The sequence below is a fragment of the Lygodium microphyllum genome, chromosome 5, assembly GCF_053477565.2.
Source record: "Lygodium microphyllum isolate KBCC chromosome 5, Lygodium_microphyllum_v1.1.10, whole genome shotgun sequence".
NCBI lineage: Eukaryota > Viridiplantae > Streptophyta > Polypodiopsida > Schizaeales > Lygodiaceae > Lygodium > Lygodium microphyllum.
This window is the reverse complement of record NC_141139.1, coordinates 39,027,513-39,045,103: the sequence shown is the minus strand read 5'-3', so window position 1 is coordinate 39,045,103 and position 17,591 is coordinate 39,027,513. Positions and strand designations below refer to the sequence as shown.

Here is a 17,591-nt window from a genome sequence, read left to right as displayed (position 1 = left end):
TGTAGCTTGCAGTAGTAGTTAGGCAGAAGGTCGTAGAGATCAAGACCAGCGCTCGACCGTCCACAAGCACAACTTAATTTGAAGGTGCAAACTCAAACAAAGACAGAATAATCGTAGCAGAGAATCTCCTCAGGCCAAATTTCTTTCCCATAATTTCAACACGCATTAGGGCTATCACTGGCCAGCACCCTATGCAGATGCCAGCTCTCAAGGAAAACTTTGTCGTCATTGGAGACCTCTAAACATTCGGGGCAAACAGCAGCGCTCCATTTGTGGACAAAAACGAAGGAGAAAGATGAACGCCTGCCCCATTTGACTCTATGAGCTTTAAACAGCAACAGATTCAGAGAGATAGTCACAGAGACCAGCCAAATGAATGCATCAAAACTGAAAGACCAGAAGATATAGGCTGAAATAGTTGGACCAGGCGAAGGTCCAGAGCACCATGAAAACGACTCACTATTTAGTCGCTCACAACCTCACGCATGATAGCCTGTTCCAGGTCGCATACAAACCAAAGGAGAAAGCAGCATGCGACGGCTGACCCTCAGGCAGGCTAAAAATTCCAGACAGCACCACAGCCACCACACGGCTTTAAGAGAAGCCTCGTACAAGCAAAGACTCTGAGAGCACCATATACAAGGTAAGGACCTTGAAAAGTCGAACAAACTACCATCAAAGCGTCTTCTTGGAAGAGGGAACTCAAGCGTGCTTCTATGCAGGATTCTAGCAACAGGTAGAGAACCGATGTGATGCTTGATCTTGACACAGAGAGCGCCATGGCCATAGACATGCTCCTGCAACACGAAGCATTGTTACTTGATCTCGCACGCTCGTAGGGGCCGCTTCTGCACAAGCAATTCGACCAGAGAGGCCCGGGGTTGAGAGCGTGCTGACACACAAAACAGACTCGCGCGATGTTTAGGAGTCCACTCAAGGGATTTATGAGCTGATAGGTTAGGGTTTCTTTCAAATCTTCACCTTCTAGGGTTCCCTACCCCTCATGTTATTTGGTCTAATGCGATTTGTATTGAAGAGGGTTGAGTTGTTAAGCACCCCCCTTTGATAAAGTGACAATGAAATATGTCTATTGTCAAGGTTAGATCGTATGTTGGATTAGTTGGGCAATGCCAATTATTTAACATCTATAAACTTGACATCATGGGTATTGGCAAATGCCATTGAACCCACAAAGACACTTCCAAAATAGCATTCAAAACACCTATGGGACTCTTCCAATTTAAGATCATGTCATTTGGATTAACAAAACCTCTAGGTACATTCCAAAGAAGAGGCAATAATTTATTTTAGGACTTAATAGAAAACTAAATCTTTGTGATTTACTTAGATGATACTTTAATACACATTATCACATGGACAACCCATTTAGAAGTTTTACATAGGCTACAAGAACATAACTTAAAAATTCAACACAAGAATTGCACAATTTGCACTACAATATGAAACTTTTTGGGGCTATATCATTTCATCAAAAACATGTCAAAGTTGAACCAACAAAGATAATAAAACAACTTTAAAGATTTCTAAGCCTTATGGCAAAGCTCGATTAAGTTCCTAATGTTGCATCAATCATATATCCATTACGAAAACTTCCCAAAAAAGGTGAAAAGTACAAATGGATAATAGAATATGAAAATCTTTTAAATAATTGAAACAATTCATAAGTCAATCCTCAGTATTACAATACCCTAATTTCGAGCCTTTCATGTCGAAGAATGATGCTTTATATGCTTTATATGTGGGACTTGGAGTGGTTCTATTTCAAGATCAAGAATGGAAAGGATGGCAACCTATGCATTACATAAGAAGAAGGTTAATGAAGGCAAAAAAAAATTAGACAACAATAAAAAAAAGGAACTATTGGCAATCATTTGGTCTTTTGCCAAACTTCATCCATATCTTCATGTACAAGAGATAATAGTAGGAACAAACCACCATTTGTTGACAACTTTGATCAACAAGCAACATCCTCCACCATTCGTTGACAACTTTGATTGACAAACAACATCCTCCGAGATGATTGTTAAGATGGGTACTAGCACTACATGAATTTCAATAACTTCAAAATTAAGCGTTGTAAAGGAAGTACCAATGTGATAGTTGATGCATTGAATAGGAGTTTACCAATACAAGATTTGAACTAGTCGAATAACCTCCAAGCCCCAAGCCTCATACTAGTGGGCCAACATCTTTCAATTGTCAAACTAGGCATGCCTTGTGTGTGCAAAGAAAACAATGGATAGACTTTCCCTTGGCTGTTGGGGTAGTGTGTAATCGGCCTCTCTCTCTCTCTCTCTCTCTCTCTCTCTCTCTCTCTCTCTCTCTCTCTCTCTCTCTCTCTCTCTCTCTCTCTCTCTCTCTCTCTCTCTCTCTCTCTCTCTCTCTCTCTCTCTCTCTCTCTCTCTCTCTCTCTCTCTCTCTCTCTCTCTCTCTCTCTCTCATGTGTGCGTGCATACGTTCATGGGGTGGGGGGGAGTTGACCTCTACTCTTGCCGTAGGCTCTTTCTACACCACTTTTGGTCCTGCTTGGTCGTCATTAGGGCTCTTCAAATCAACATGGTGTGAGCCTTTGAGCTTAAGGTTTTCCCTCTCCCAAGGTAACTCTGCCTTTTTTTGTCAATCGAAATATGGGGATGCAGGTGGTGCCCAATAGTAACACCTTTATGCAATATATTAGAAAAAACCAAAAGATTTAAAGCTCTTATAAGTTGGATAGTTTTATATTATAACTCCCAATAATCACAAGCCAAAAAATCTCAAAGTCTTAAGCCTTTACTTGATCTACATATTCAACATATTCCATCTTGTTGGGAGCCAATACTCAAAAGAGAGGAAAATATATCTCACAAGAAGGGGTAGCTAGAAGAAAGTCACATCCTATTAGAAGAGGATGAATAGTTTACTACATGTCTACAGGGCCTTTCATCCAAAAGAGTTTCAGCTACCTCATGGTTTAATTGAAACAGCTTATGTATCTATTATGTACTAGTCCTAGCCAAATTTAGTAGAGAGATGCCTTGTAAATCATATGAGTTCAGAGTTTCTAAGAGAGCTAAGTAAAAGAATTTGATACTAGCACCATTGCCATATCAAATAATTGTTGTGAGGGCATCATCCCATTGGACATCTTATGTTTTGTATTCAGCTACAACAAGAAGTGGATAAATGTATTGGTCATTTATATGCTTATATTTGTATATGTAATGGATAGGATCAACTTATAAAATACTAACTTTGATTAGCTATTGTGAAGAGGAACTATTGATGGGGTGGTTGGCTATTTAGTTGGTAGGTCTTCCTAACAATATGAGGGTCATGATCAAAAGAGTAGCATGGATGCCCATAAGCCATGCATGCATGCATCAATGGGCCTATATCACAACTCATCTCTAACGCTAGTCCCCAAGGAGGACACGACACCTCCAAAAAACATTGTATAAGGCCCAACTGTGCTTCACACTAACTTTGAGGCTAGACTCCTTATTGCCAACCTCCGTTTTCCTGCCCATATCTAGCAAGTAGTATCAAAGTGTGTGTCACCCAAAGTCTACATTATATCTATGTTTGAATATTGCAAGTGTACTGAAGCCAAGTCTCCACAACATCAAAGCATATAGAGAAGGTATGCATACAAATTGTTAAATGCACCATGCAATCACCTACATGAAAGCATCAATCATCATCTCCTTAGTTGGAACAATGTCCTTCACAATAAGCCTATGGACAATATCTAACTCTAAATAGCGTGCATGTCTGTCAATCTTCAGCTATGAATGATGGGTGCATGATCTCTAGCTCTAAATAGTGTGCATGCCTTCAATCCTAAGTGCTAAAAAAGAAGAAGTGCATCTTTCCAAAATCCTCATTTCTAATTGAGGATGTAAAAATCCTACCCATATCTATGCAATATTTGACCCCTAATAAGTAGAGAACTAGATCACAATCATGAACCATGTGTAGCAGAGAGTATGACAAGGGCACATGGAGAACATATGAGGTTGAACAATTTGCTACTCTATGAAAGTAAAAGAGAATTGGCATTCCCAAAAAAGGAATTTAGGTATTTGCACTAGACTGACAAAGAGAGAATTTGAGAAATATACCTCTCTGAATACTCTCATGTGAAGCAAACTCCATGGGGGCGAGATCGACAAAGTCATTAGACACCATAGCTATCAATTTAAAGTGTAACACTCTGAATTGCACACATTCCAACCAAAAATACGATAATCCATTGAGTACCTATCAATATGGTTATGTTTCCTTGGTCACATAAATTTTCTTTCTACAAGACCCTCTCCTGGCTAGAGGAAAAACAAGGAGGAGGATCCTCAAAGGTATGTTTGGCAAAGTCAATAGTACAAAGATCAAAACTCACTTAAATCTCACTCTTTGCTTGTGTAGGAGGACCACCTCCAAGTCTTTTGATCTTTTCAAAATTTTGCCTCTCACTTGGCAACACGTTAGGTGGGGGCATGTCCAATCAGCATGGGCAATTCTTGATCTCATATTGAGAAAGCCCTTTCATGTCATCCTCGTAGATGGTGGACTCTTTGTTTGTAACATCCACCGACTACTTGCCGGTCATGCCAATAAGTCCGATTCCTTAAGTGGAGGAAATACTAGCTATTGAAATAAAGAAGCATGTTACATATTCACAATAATATACTTGCCAACAACTGAGCAAAAAATCATCTTATTTTCAATGGAGACACACAATATTAGCTATCAAGTTCAACTCCCTCCACTCCTTCCCCTATAGCGAGGGATTGATTATGTAAGAACCTGCGGATGCATAAAGATTCAAGCAAACAATCACACTCACCTCTTTTAGAAATTAGCTATCACACATATATGTGCAAAACTCTTAGCCAAGTGACAAGCTCACCTTTTGTATGCAATTAGTTGTCATAATCCTAGATATATATGTAGAAGAAAAAACTTATTTGTTCATGCATAAGGTGCCAACAAAGTGATGCCACCTCAATGAGCCTATTGGGATCAATTATAGTGTTGACCACCCTCAGATGCCATGACTTATTGTCCCAATGATTATTTGAGATATGCTCTATCCATGCATGATGCCAGGAGGCATATTACACAGTGGATTCCATGAGGTTTTATGGTGGATTCCGTAAACTTTTATTACCGGGGCTCATACACAAAGTGGATTCTTTGTGCGAGAAGTTGATGGGGACGCCTATCCTTTTCGGGCGTTTTGTTAATTTAGTGTGTACATGGGTGATTCCATAGCGGGTGATTCCGCAAAATACATATTAAATTAATAAATGTTTATGAGTTTAGAGTGCGCACTCGTGATAAATTAAGGTTAGGATTGATTTCTAACCAATTGATTTCTAACCAATTGATTTATTTATGTAGATGAAGACTGCTAGGTATTCACTTTTGTCGGTTTAATTGTATTATTTTACTAACGATTGTGAATGCTTCAGTTGATGTGTAGAGATAGCAGCAGTGGCGGTGGAAAGCATTGGAGGATAGCATGTATTCGAGTTATCATCTATATTTTGATGGGCGCATACCTTAGGCATGGCGCCTATATTTTGTCGCGCTTATTTATCAAGGCGTTTGATATTTATTTATTATTTTTGTATGCGCATGGACGCACGATTTAGATATTTGTATTTGGACATTGTATTGGGTATGCTTGACTTCTTGGGCGCCCTCCCATTAGCTTTATTTCTATTTGGCACTAAAGCAAACTCAAAAGCCAAAAGCGTGCTATTTTGTAATTTGGGCTATTATTTGAGTTTGAAGATGATTAATACATAAAATACATGCTTTGTAGAGTGCTCACACAAGGCATGGGGGAAGATTGCACCCAATTGGTCTCTTGTTCATGTCGTGCAAGCCTTCTACATTGATTTGTGTGCAAAAAGTAGAGTTCTTTTGTTCTTGGGGACCTTCTGACGCTCACTACGCGCGCTTATGGCATCTGATCTGCGCACTAGTGGTATCAGAGCGAAGCTGAGATCGAGAGCTTCCAATCGCTACCTAACTTGAGCAAAGGCGGAGCTCCTGGAACGATCGAGCTCTACAGTGAGTTTCATCGCGAATGGTCGATACTGGTGGATTCTTGGTGGTCAAGAACCTCTGTCTACAGCCTCTGATCGTGAAGAACCTCTGGTGGTCAAGAACCTCTGTCTACAGCCTCTGATCGTGAAGGACCGGCCTGAGGAGGCGGAGGACCACTCCTACATCTCCCTCTCCAAGTCGTTTTGTAACAAAGAATATAGTAAGCTTCATATCTTCAAAAAGCTTAAAAGCTTAAATTCAAAGGTTAGAAAGCTTAGTATTAAGCTTTAAGAAGCTTAAAACATAAAATCGTCATCAAGCGGCAAGAAGACGTGCTGAGCGGCGACGAATCCGTCGAGGACATATTCATGTCCAAAATTTCCACGACGGCTTCAAAAGCTTAAAGCTTCTTAGCCTTACAAGTCTACTAAGGCTCTCTAATCTCCCAAGTTCAAACTTACTTACTCTGTAAGTCCTGCAAGTCACAAAGGCTAATCAAGTCACCATAGACTAACTCCAACTATTCCCATAAAGGCTGTTCCTGTGCAGAAGCACAGAACCACAAAATTGCTCCCTGGAAGACTCTGTTCGCACACGCAGACTTGCTGAATCAGTTTTAGCACATGTAGAAGGTCATACGCAGTTTCTACGAAGACTACGAACACTGCAACCGCAAAAGACAAAGACCGTAAAAGCCAAACAAAAATATATAAGCCTTGTATACCTGACTTTGAGCTACACTCATCCCGCTAATCAGATTTCGGGAGTGTGAGGTCTTTTGGATTTTTACAGGATGACGGAACAAAACATGGACGATTTAATGGATGAAGGCAATCTTCCCGAACCTACGATGGAACAAAAATTGGATTTGATTATGATGCAGCTTGATGAAGAACAAAGAGCCCGGACAAGCTTTACAAGTTCAATTTGCCAATTTGCAACGATCTACCACTGACAAAGATGAACCGCAACCCAAAGATCTTATCCGACGAACTATCGATGCGACACTCGAAGCTCAATCCCTCCGCAAAGAAACAAAGATAAGTAAAAGAAATTTCAAATTTCGTACTTTCAATGGATCTTGAGATGGAAAGGCTGTACTTGCATTTATCAGTCAGTTTGATGATTACTTTCATGAAGAGACATACGCTGAAAAAGACAAAATTAAATGTGTCACTAATCATTTAGTTGATCGAGCATCTCTTTGGTGGACTGTGGTTCGCAAGAGCATTGATTGTTCCACTACTTGGGAGAGTTTCAAAAAGAAATTTTTGCAGAATTTCCTTCCTCCTCAATTCCATGAAAAAGCCATAAAGCAATGGGATCTTCTACAACAAAGAGATCGTGAGCCTATTTCCCAATACACTGAACGTTTTTGGAATGCCCTACTGCAACTCCGCATGCTTGAAGACGTACCTGAAGCGACTCACAAATGCAAGTTTATGTCTGGCTTACTTGGACATTACTACGCTGAAGTCAATATGTTCAAGCCTACAACCCTTGAAGATGCAATTTCTTTGGCTCATGACACTGAAGACAAGATTCGAGGAAGAGACAAGCGTCCACAACAATTTCAAGCAAATGGTAACTATGGTTCCAAGCAATTCAATTCAAATTTTAGAAGATTCAATCAAAGTCGTTTTCTTGCATTATCATTCCGTAAGTCTTGGACACGACCACCTGCTTTGCCATCAAATACCAATCAAAACCCTAAACCATCTTCATAGCCAAATCCCAATATTCCTAGACTTCCTGCCATTGCCAATAATGTATCTAAAGCCAAACCTATAGTTTGTTACAAATGCCATCAACCTGGACATCTAGCAGCCACTTGCCAATCGAAGAAGCCACCAGTCCATATCAATTATCTTGGAGCAATGGAAGATGAAGACCATGAGGAAATGCCTGACTTTACAGAAGATGATGACGATCTTGCTACTCCTTCAGATACTTTGCCAGGTATGCTAACTCCACATTCTTTGTTAACAATGAAATGTTTAGTGCATGGTAAAGAAAAGATTATTTTGCATGATGATGGTGGCACACATGATTTTATTTCTGCAAAGTTAGTGAAAGAATTGAAATTACAAACTGTTTCTACACATTATCGCATTAAAGCAACATTCTTAGGCACAAGATATAATGGAACACAAGAGGTGCATAACTTAGAAATTAAAATTGGTGAATACACTGAACGAATAAATTTTCTAGTTGTACCTTTGCAGTCTAGTGATATTATCCTAGGTACGCCTTGGCGTCATCAGTATAATCCTAACATAGATTATTCTACGCATTCAATTAAATTTTATTTTGAAGGAAAACAAATTACATTGCATGGTATGCACGCATCTAATAATTTTCCACTGCTTACTTATACTCAAGCTAAACATGCATTACGTAAAAGTAGCAAATCTTATTTAATTTGGGTGAATGAACTTCAAGCTAAAGAAAAACATATGCATCCTAGGCATACACAATTTCTTGCTTAATTTAAAGATTGTTTTGCTAATGATTTACCACCTGGACTACCACCTTCACGTCTTGAAGATCACAAAATAGATTTAATTCCTGGTACACAACCACCATATAAAGCACCATATAGGCATAACCAAATTGAACAAAAAGAAATTCAAAATCAAGTAGAAGAATTGCTTAACAGATAATTAATTAGATCTAGTAGTTCTCCATTTGGCGCACCTGTTTTATTGGTAAAGAAGAATAATAATACTTATCGCATGTGCATTGATTATGGTGCCCTGAATAAAATTATAGTTAAGAATAGATATCCGATTCCTAAGGTAGATGATCTTATGGATAAACTACAAGGTTCTACCATATTCAGTAAGATAGATCTTAAATCTAGTTATCATCAAGTGAGATTGGATAAATCTGATATATTCAAAACTGCATTTAGAACACAATTTGGACATTATGAATTTCTAGTGATGCCTTTTGGATTAACTAATGCACTTGTGCTTTTCCTTTGACTAAAATTTTAAAGAAGGGTATTGTTTATAACTGGACTGATAATCAACAAAAATCTTTTGATTTATTGAAACATGCCTTAACCCATGCTCCTGTATTACAACTACCTGATTTCAATAGACCATTCTTTTTAGTAGTTACTGATGCTAGTGGATCTAGAATAGGAGCCGTACTTATGCAAGATAATCATCCCATATCCTATTCTAGCTGTAAACTGAAACCATCTGAACTAAAATATTCTACATATGATAAGGAATTACTGGCTGTAGTACAAGCTTTACGACAATGGAAACATTACTTAATGGATTCAGAATTTATGATTAAGACTGACCAACAAAGTATTAGACATCTCCTTGGTCAACCCGGAATCTCTGACCGACATATCAAATGGGCATCTTTCATTCAGAGTTTTCATCCTCTTATACAATATCAACCCAGAAAAGAGAATGTAGTAGTCGACGCTTTGAGTAGAAGACCAACCATTCATAATATTTATGTGATATCATTTGATTCTCTTATCCCTATGAAAGATACTTATTATCGGGATATTACTTTTCAATCTGATTGGAATAAATTAGTTGCAAATAATTGGATTCCTATTGATTCACTGTCTTACAATAATGGATTCATGTTTTATGAAAAGAGATTATGTGTTATAGTTCCATTTAGATCTTTTGTTTTGAATGAGATTCATTGTCCTCCATATCAAGGTCATAGAGGTATTATATCTACTTTGCGTACATTGACTGAAGATTTTTATTGGCCACATATGGACACTGATGTATCTAACTTTGTTTCTGAATGTTTAGTTTGTCAACGAGTTAAGAGACATCATGGTAAACAGTATGGTTTATTGATGCCTTTATCTATTCCATCACGACCATGGGAACAGATTTCTATGGATTTTATTACTAGTTTACCTAACACTAAAGCTAACCATGATATGATTTGGACTGTTGTAGACAGGTTTAGTAAACAAGCATATTTCATTCCACGCAAGAAAACTTTAACTGCATCTCAAGCAGCTCAATTGTTTTTGAAAACTGTGTTTACTAATCATGGTTTACCAAAAGTTACTATTTCTGATCGTGATGCTAGATTTTGTAATAATTTTTGGATTACTTTGTTTGCTAACTTAGGAACAAAGATTGATTTTTCATTTGCATTTCATCCTGAAACTAATGGTCAAACAGAAGCTACTAACAGTACTATTTTAGATTTTTTACGTGCTTACACTATTTCAAAACCACATACATGGGATGCATATTTACATTTACTTCAGTTTGCATATAACAATACTCCACACACAGCTACAAAGAAAGCACCGTTTGAAGTTATTTATGGTTATAGATTGCCTACACCTGTTGCATCTTTATCAAAAAAAATTCAGATTGCTGATGATATTGCTAACATGCACGCTACTATCTTTGATGAAGTTAAATATATGATTGCCAAAGCCTAGCAATCATATACAAAACAAGCCAATAAGAAAAGACAGGCTATGAATTTCAAAGTTGATGACTATGTTTGGTTAAGAATAGAAAAACGTAGATTACAAAGTGTAGATAAACACCCAGTTGTGAAATTAGCACCTAGATTTTATGGACCATTCAATATCATTCACAAAATCAATGACAATGCATTTAAGTTAGAACTACCACCACATTGGAAAATTCACAATACCTTTCATATTAGTTTATTACGACCCTTTGGAGGCCAATTACCTATACACCCTGTCTATGAAAATCCACCTTTGCTAGATGAAGAGACTGAAATCCTTGAGCCTGAAGCTATTATAGATACTGACTTTATGACCACTAGAACTGGCCATAGATATTCTAGATATTTAGTTAAGTTTAAAAACCATCCTGTTGAAGAGGCCCAATGGATGCACGCTAGAGATTTAAATGCTTTCCCCACTCTGTTAGCTTCACATTGAGCTAATAGCAATTGAGGACAATTGCTATCCCACCCCGGGGGTATGATGCCAGGAGGTATATTACACGGTGGATTCGGTGAGGTTTTACGATGGATTTCGTAAACTTTTATTATCGGGGCTCATACACAAAGTGGATTCTTTATGCGAGAAGTTGATGGGGATGCCTATCCTTTTCGGGTGTTTCGTTAATTTAGTGTGTACATGGGTGATTCCATAGCGGGTGATTCCGCAAAATACATATTAAATTAATAAACGTTTATGAGTTTAGAGTGCGCACTCGTGATAAATTAAGATTAGGATTGATTTCTAACCAATTGATTTATTTATGTAGCTGAAGACTACTAAATATTCACTTTTGTCGGTTTAATTGTATTATTTTACTAACGATTGTGAATGCTTCAGTTGATGTGTAGAGATAGCAGCAGTGGCGGTGAAAAGCATTGGAGGATAGCGTGTATTCGATCTTTCATCTATATTTTGATGGGTGCATACCTTAGGCATGGTGCCTATATTTTGTCGCGCTTATTTATCAAGGCTTTTGATATTTATTTATTATTTTTGTATGTGCATGGGCGCACGATTTAGATATTTGTATTTGGACATTGTATTGGGTATGCCTGACTTCTTGGGCGCCCGCCCATTAGCTTTATTTCTATTACATGCTTTGTAGAGTGCTCACACAAGGCATGGGGGGAGATTGCACCCAATTGGTCTCTTGCTCATGTCGTGCAAGTCTTCTACATTGATTTGTGTGTAAAAAGTAGAGTTCTTTTGTTCTTGGGGACCTTCCAACGCTCACTATGCGCGCTTACGAGATTCGATTTGTGCACCAATGCCACTCAACAATGGTTCTCTCTCCACCCATAGAACATCTTGTTTGAAAGGAAGGCAGAGTTTTTTTTCCTCTCAACTCTAGCTCGAATTCTTTGTTGATGTCTTGCCAATGGGGATCCCACCTAGCTCAAGGCTCATCTATCACAACCATCTCTTGTCTAATTGGAAAAATACTAGTACAATAAAAGGGCCATTCTCATAAAAGTAGATCTCTCCCTTACATGCTACCTCAAAGAGAGATATATTGCTTCTCAAACCACGAAGCCTCGATTATGAGAAAATGTGGCACAAGAGAATGGGTGGACATTTGGAGACATCAAGAAATTGTTACCAAATCTAGGAAAAAATAATCCTACGAGTATGATGAGTTCACTAATATCTTTGTTGATCTATTTAAATTGGAATGCATAATGGCCCAATTTTACCAGGTGAAATGTGTGAAAGTATTAACTTGTGATAATATAAATTTGATGATCTAAGACAATATGCTTATTCTAATATATTTATACAAACTATGTTTGGTAGGCATAGAGTTTGTTGTTATGAACTTAAATTGTGAAGGGATCCAAGCTAGAGAGAGTAGGTCTTACACTAATGAATTACACAAACTATGTTTGGTAGGCATAGAGTTTGTTGTTATGAACTTAAATTGTGAAGGGATCCAAGCTAGAGAGAGTAGGTCTTACACTAATGAATTACACAAACTATGTTTGGTAGGCATAGAGTTTGTTGTTATGAACTTAAATTGTGAAGGGATCCAAGCTAGAGAGAGTAGGTCTTACACTAATGAATTACACAAACTATGTTTGGTAGGCATAGAGTTTGTTGTTATGAACTTAAATTGTGAAGGGATCCAAGCTAGAGAGAGTAGGTCTTACACTAATGAATTACACAATGGCCTATGTTAAATACATAACAATTGTTCCTCTGTTTAGCATTCAATTAGAAAAGTAAAATTTGATAGCTAGTAGCAGTAGACTTGAAGTGCCAAAGGAGATGCATAATGTGTTGTCTTAGATCTTTCAATTAACTTCTTATCTTGACATAATTTCCAAGCAAGTAAATGGTGAGAAGCTCTATGTAGAAGAAGTCAAAGAATTGAATGTCAACTAGCACTTGGATGGTGATCTTAAGACACTTAGTTGTATTCTGAATTGTGATCTTAAGGGATTGGCATTGCTACCTTGTCAATATTACATTGTAACAAAATATTATTCAAAGTCTCGAGAATATGTCATGTGCAATGGGGAAGCAATGGCCTATAATAGAAAGGTGCCACCAATAGGTTGCATCTTGACTGGAATTGGAAACCCATATTTCCAAACTGACATTAAGAATACTATATTTTTTATACATTACATTCTCTCATTTGCGTCATTGACAAGATTTTGAAGTTCCGTACCAATTATGTATACAGATTGAAACCTCTCTCTAGGCACCAAGCGCTATGTATTAAATTGAGGAGTTATAAAATTTCATACATATGTCAAGGTTAAGATCCAAAAACACCAAAAGGCATCAAGTCTAATGCATGTATACTTTTTATGAGAAGATCTCTAGGGTTATCATCCATATGAATCTTGACAAGCTCAATGCGCTTATTCTCAAGCACCTCCTTGATGAAGTGATACTTCATCTGAGTGTGCTTTCTCTTTACATGAAAGATAGGGTTCCATGCCAATTGAATGGCACTCTAACCACCATAATAGTGCAACGTAGACACCTCTCTTATAATACCCAAGTCTCCCACTAGATGAGTAAGGCATATAACTTCCTTATAGGCTTCAATTGGTTCAACATACTTTGTCTTAATGATAAATAAAAATAAAGAGACACATGACTTAGTGGTAGATAAAGTCGTACATGGTTGTAATTGAGATACCAAAGAGACTACACCACCTATGAAGGTAAAGACAAAACTTGTAGTAGCCCTCCTCAAGTCTACGCTCCCTACAAAATCAATATCCATATATCCAATAGCAAGTGCATCCTTCCTTCTAAAGCATATGTATGGAGATCTCGTATCATTCAAGTATCTCATGATATTCTAGATTGCCTCGTAATGATCCTTGCTAGGGTTTTCCATATACATGTTATAACAACTCCCATTGCATAGGCAATGTCTAGATGTATAGCAACCATGGTGTACGTAAAGCTAACTAGCTAGGATGCATAAGGAATCTTGCCCATTTTAACCTTATGCTCATTTTATTTGGGGCTATTGTCCTAGCAAAGTTTCCAAAATGGAGGCAAGGGAACAATGATAGACTTCCCCCTCTCCATATTGAAATGCTCCAGTGCCATCCTTATGTATTCCTTCAAGGACAAATTGAGTATCTTTTTGTATTGAAATTCTCCAATGCCATCTCTATGTATTCCTTCAAGGACAAATAGAGCTTCAAGGAAAAATAGAGTATCTTTTTGTCTTGATCTTGCACAATGCACATACCAAGAATGTGAACAATATTCCCTAAGTTCTTCATGCCAAAGGTTTTAGGGAATATTTTCTTTAAATCATCCACATCTATGACTAACTTCCCAATGATCACCATGTTATCCATGTAAAGAATTGAGATTATAAGGCTACCATCCTTAACCTTCCTAGTATATAGGCAATAATTGGTCTTACTCCTAGTGTACCCATGAGATCACATAAAGGTATCAAACTTATGATGCCATGCCCTAGGAGCCTATTTCAAACCATATAAACCCTTATGCAACTTACACACCAATTGTTCCTTGCCTTCCATAACAAACCCCTTAGGCTACTGCATGTAAATATCCTCATGCAAGCTCCCATGCGGGAAACTAGTCTTTATATCCATCTAAACTTACTCCATATTCTGTCTAGCAACCAATGCAAGAATCATACAAAGGGTGGTCATCTTGACTACTTAGAAGATATCATCAAAGACAATTTCTTTCTATTACTTAAATCCTTTGGCCACCAATCTTACCTTATACTTAGGCAATGCATTGGATGGAGATACCTTTAGCTCATAGACCCACTTACATGGAAGTGTATCATTTCCCTTAGGCAAAGAGACCATGTAGCCTTCTTTTTCAAATAATCCATCTCTAAATGCATAGCCTTTTGCCATTTATGACTGCCGCATCACTCATAGCATCATCAACATCACAAGAAGACTCACCACAATCTATGTCCATCACATAGTCTAGAGATGGAGAATATGTATCTAATATTCTAGAAACCCTTGTAGACCTACATAAAATTGGCTCAAGAGGAGCCTTTGGCTATCCCACTGTTAAGACTGAGTTGACATCACACCTTAGAGTTATGTATTAGGAGTTTAGACGTCAAGTTAAGCCTTAGGGTAAGTCAGATATGAAGGGGTGTAAGTTTTTGGAATGAATAGTCATAAGTAAGGGATGTGAGGAGTTATCAATCCCCGAATGTAACTGATCAAGTCAGAGTGCATATGCGGGTGTAGATCATGTCTGCGCGTCTGTCTGTAAGCAGAAACTGAAGTTATGAAGAGCAGTTCAGAGTCAGATATTGTTTCCCTGTCTTGAAGTGGTAAACTGTTTTCAGTATTCATGTTATTTATTGCTGAAATGAAGTCAGATGGTTCTGTAAAGGTGTACTGTAATGATGGAATGTGTGTATGAAAGTTATATGAAGTCAGTGCAGTCAGAAAGTAAGTCAGTTGGATTCAGAAATGTCAGGTAGAGTAGTTTTTCAGGGAGTAAATCGCAGGCAGTAAATTAGCCTGTAACACTTGGCGATCCTGCGAATTGTTCAGACGGCACAGGTCTTATGCATGCGAATGGCAGAATTGTCTAATTCTCGCTTTCAGAATGGAAGAGGTCCTACTGTCTTGGTTGGAGGATTTTAAACATTGGACAACAGAAGCAGAGGAGCAAGAAGCCTTCGCGCAATCTCTTTGCAGGGAATTTTACAATTGGATTACACCAGAAGAGGAATTTGAGGTGTATGGCCAAAATTTCCTGACTGATTATTTTCCTGACTTACCTGTGGACGTGGTCAGATTAGTCAGGGATAGGGTCTGGAAATTTCAGTTGAGCAAGGTTTGCCCAATAGCCAGAAGTCGGACAACTGCAGAGATCAGGAGGATATGGGTTAATCATGAGAAATGGCAGTTCCACCATTCATATGGCTTTAATTCCATATCATCCAGATACAGACGGGGGAGAACTTCTAACTTGTGTTTGACTTGTCAGCATTGTCACTGCTGCATTACAGGAGAACAGCACTAAGACAGGCTAATGACAGAGAAATCCCTGTTTTATGTCAGCAGAGAAGTATAGAGGGGAAGGCTTTGGCAAGTATTATACAAGATTACAGGCAAGGCTAGAGCAAGAGGAAAAGCAGAAATTAGAACAGAAAGGAAAGGGACATTACAGGTCCAGCAGTGGAAGTCAGGTAGACAGTTTGGATCTGGGCTATCTGAGTGATCAGGAGATACAAACTGAAGAAGTTGGTCTAAGCCAGAGTATCCCTGATGTTGCACCTATTTCATTTACACCACTTACATCAGATGAAGAACAGAGAAACATGAACAGGTTTCTAGGAAGTTTGGCATGGTCCCAACTTCACAGACAGTCTAAAAGGAGTTTGAAATTCCAACCATTACCTAAATTGTCAGGGAGGAAGAAGACTGCACCAAAAGTACCACCAGTCATAATGGCACAACCCCCTAACCCAGCAGACCTGAGAGTCAGATTTGCTCACTTCAAGGGTCACTCAAAAAAAGAGGATCCTGATGCCCATGTAGCACAGTTCAGCACTAAATGGGAGGCAAGTGGCTTAGCAGGAGTGTATGGGGATGATGTGAAAAAGCAGCAATTTGCTGCCACATTGGAGGGAAAAGCCATGAATTGGTTTACTCAGTATGGGGCAGCTCATTTTCCTGACACAGTGGCATTACAGACAGCATTCCTGTCTAGATTCAGAAAATGGAAGACACCAACTGATATTTTGAAACAGCTTAAAATAATGAAACAGAAGCGACTTCTTGTTGAAGATTATGCACAACAGTTTCTAGATCTGAATGGGAGATTAGCACCTGCAGAAAGACCTACCAATGAGATGTTGGGGGAATATTTCTGAAATGGACTCAGGAGAACTTTAAGGACAGCAGTAGCAAGTACTAAAATACCTGGAGGTGTTGGAGGCTTTAATGAACTAGTGGCAGCTGCAAGGAGAGCAGAGAAGAGACTAGGTTCTACCAGATCCAGGAAGAAAAAACATGATACTGACTCTGACTCAGAGGAGGATTCAGATTCAGGTACAGATACAGATTCTGACACAGATTCAGAGTCAGAAGCATATGATTCAGATTCAGAGGATACTGATTCAGATGAAGATGGAAGAAAAACTAAAACAAAGAAGAAGAAAAGGAAACACAAACTAAAAAGCAGGAGTAAGGACTCTAGAGACAGGAAAGAACACAGAAAATCCAAAAGGAAGGTTCAAGACTTGACTAAACAGATTTCTGCCACTCTTAAAAGTATGGGGATCTCCACTTCAGCAAAGAAGGAAAAGCCCTACTGTAATACTTGCCAGAAACATGGTCATAGTGATGCTAACTATTGGTACAACCCTAATAACAGGGCAAATTCCAACCAGCAAACACAGAGAGCCAATGTACCTGCTGCTAATGCAGTACAACCTGACAGGAGCAGAGCAGGGGATGGCCAACAAAATAGATTTGGAGGAAGAAATAATTGGGTACCACCCAATCAACAAGGACCTGCTGATCCTTGTACTTACTGTGCAGAGGTGGGTCATAGA

The 17,591-nt window shown here is 38.4% G+C and overlaps 1 non-coding gene across 1 annotated transcript; it reads right to left on the bottom strand.

Annotated features, from left to right (window-relative positions):
• Positions 1 to 745: 745 nt before the first annotated feature.
• Positions 746 to 895, bottom strand: LOC148035710 (small nucleolar RNA snoR134). Its single transcript, XR_015691036.1, has one exon. It is a non-coding gene; the product is annotated as a small nucleolar RNA snoR134 (small nucleolar RNA).
• Positions 896 to 17,591: the final 16,696 nt, after the last annotated feature.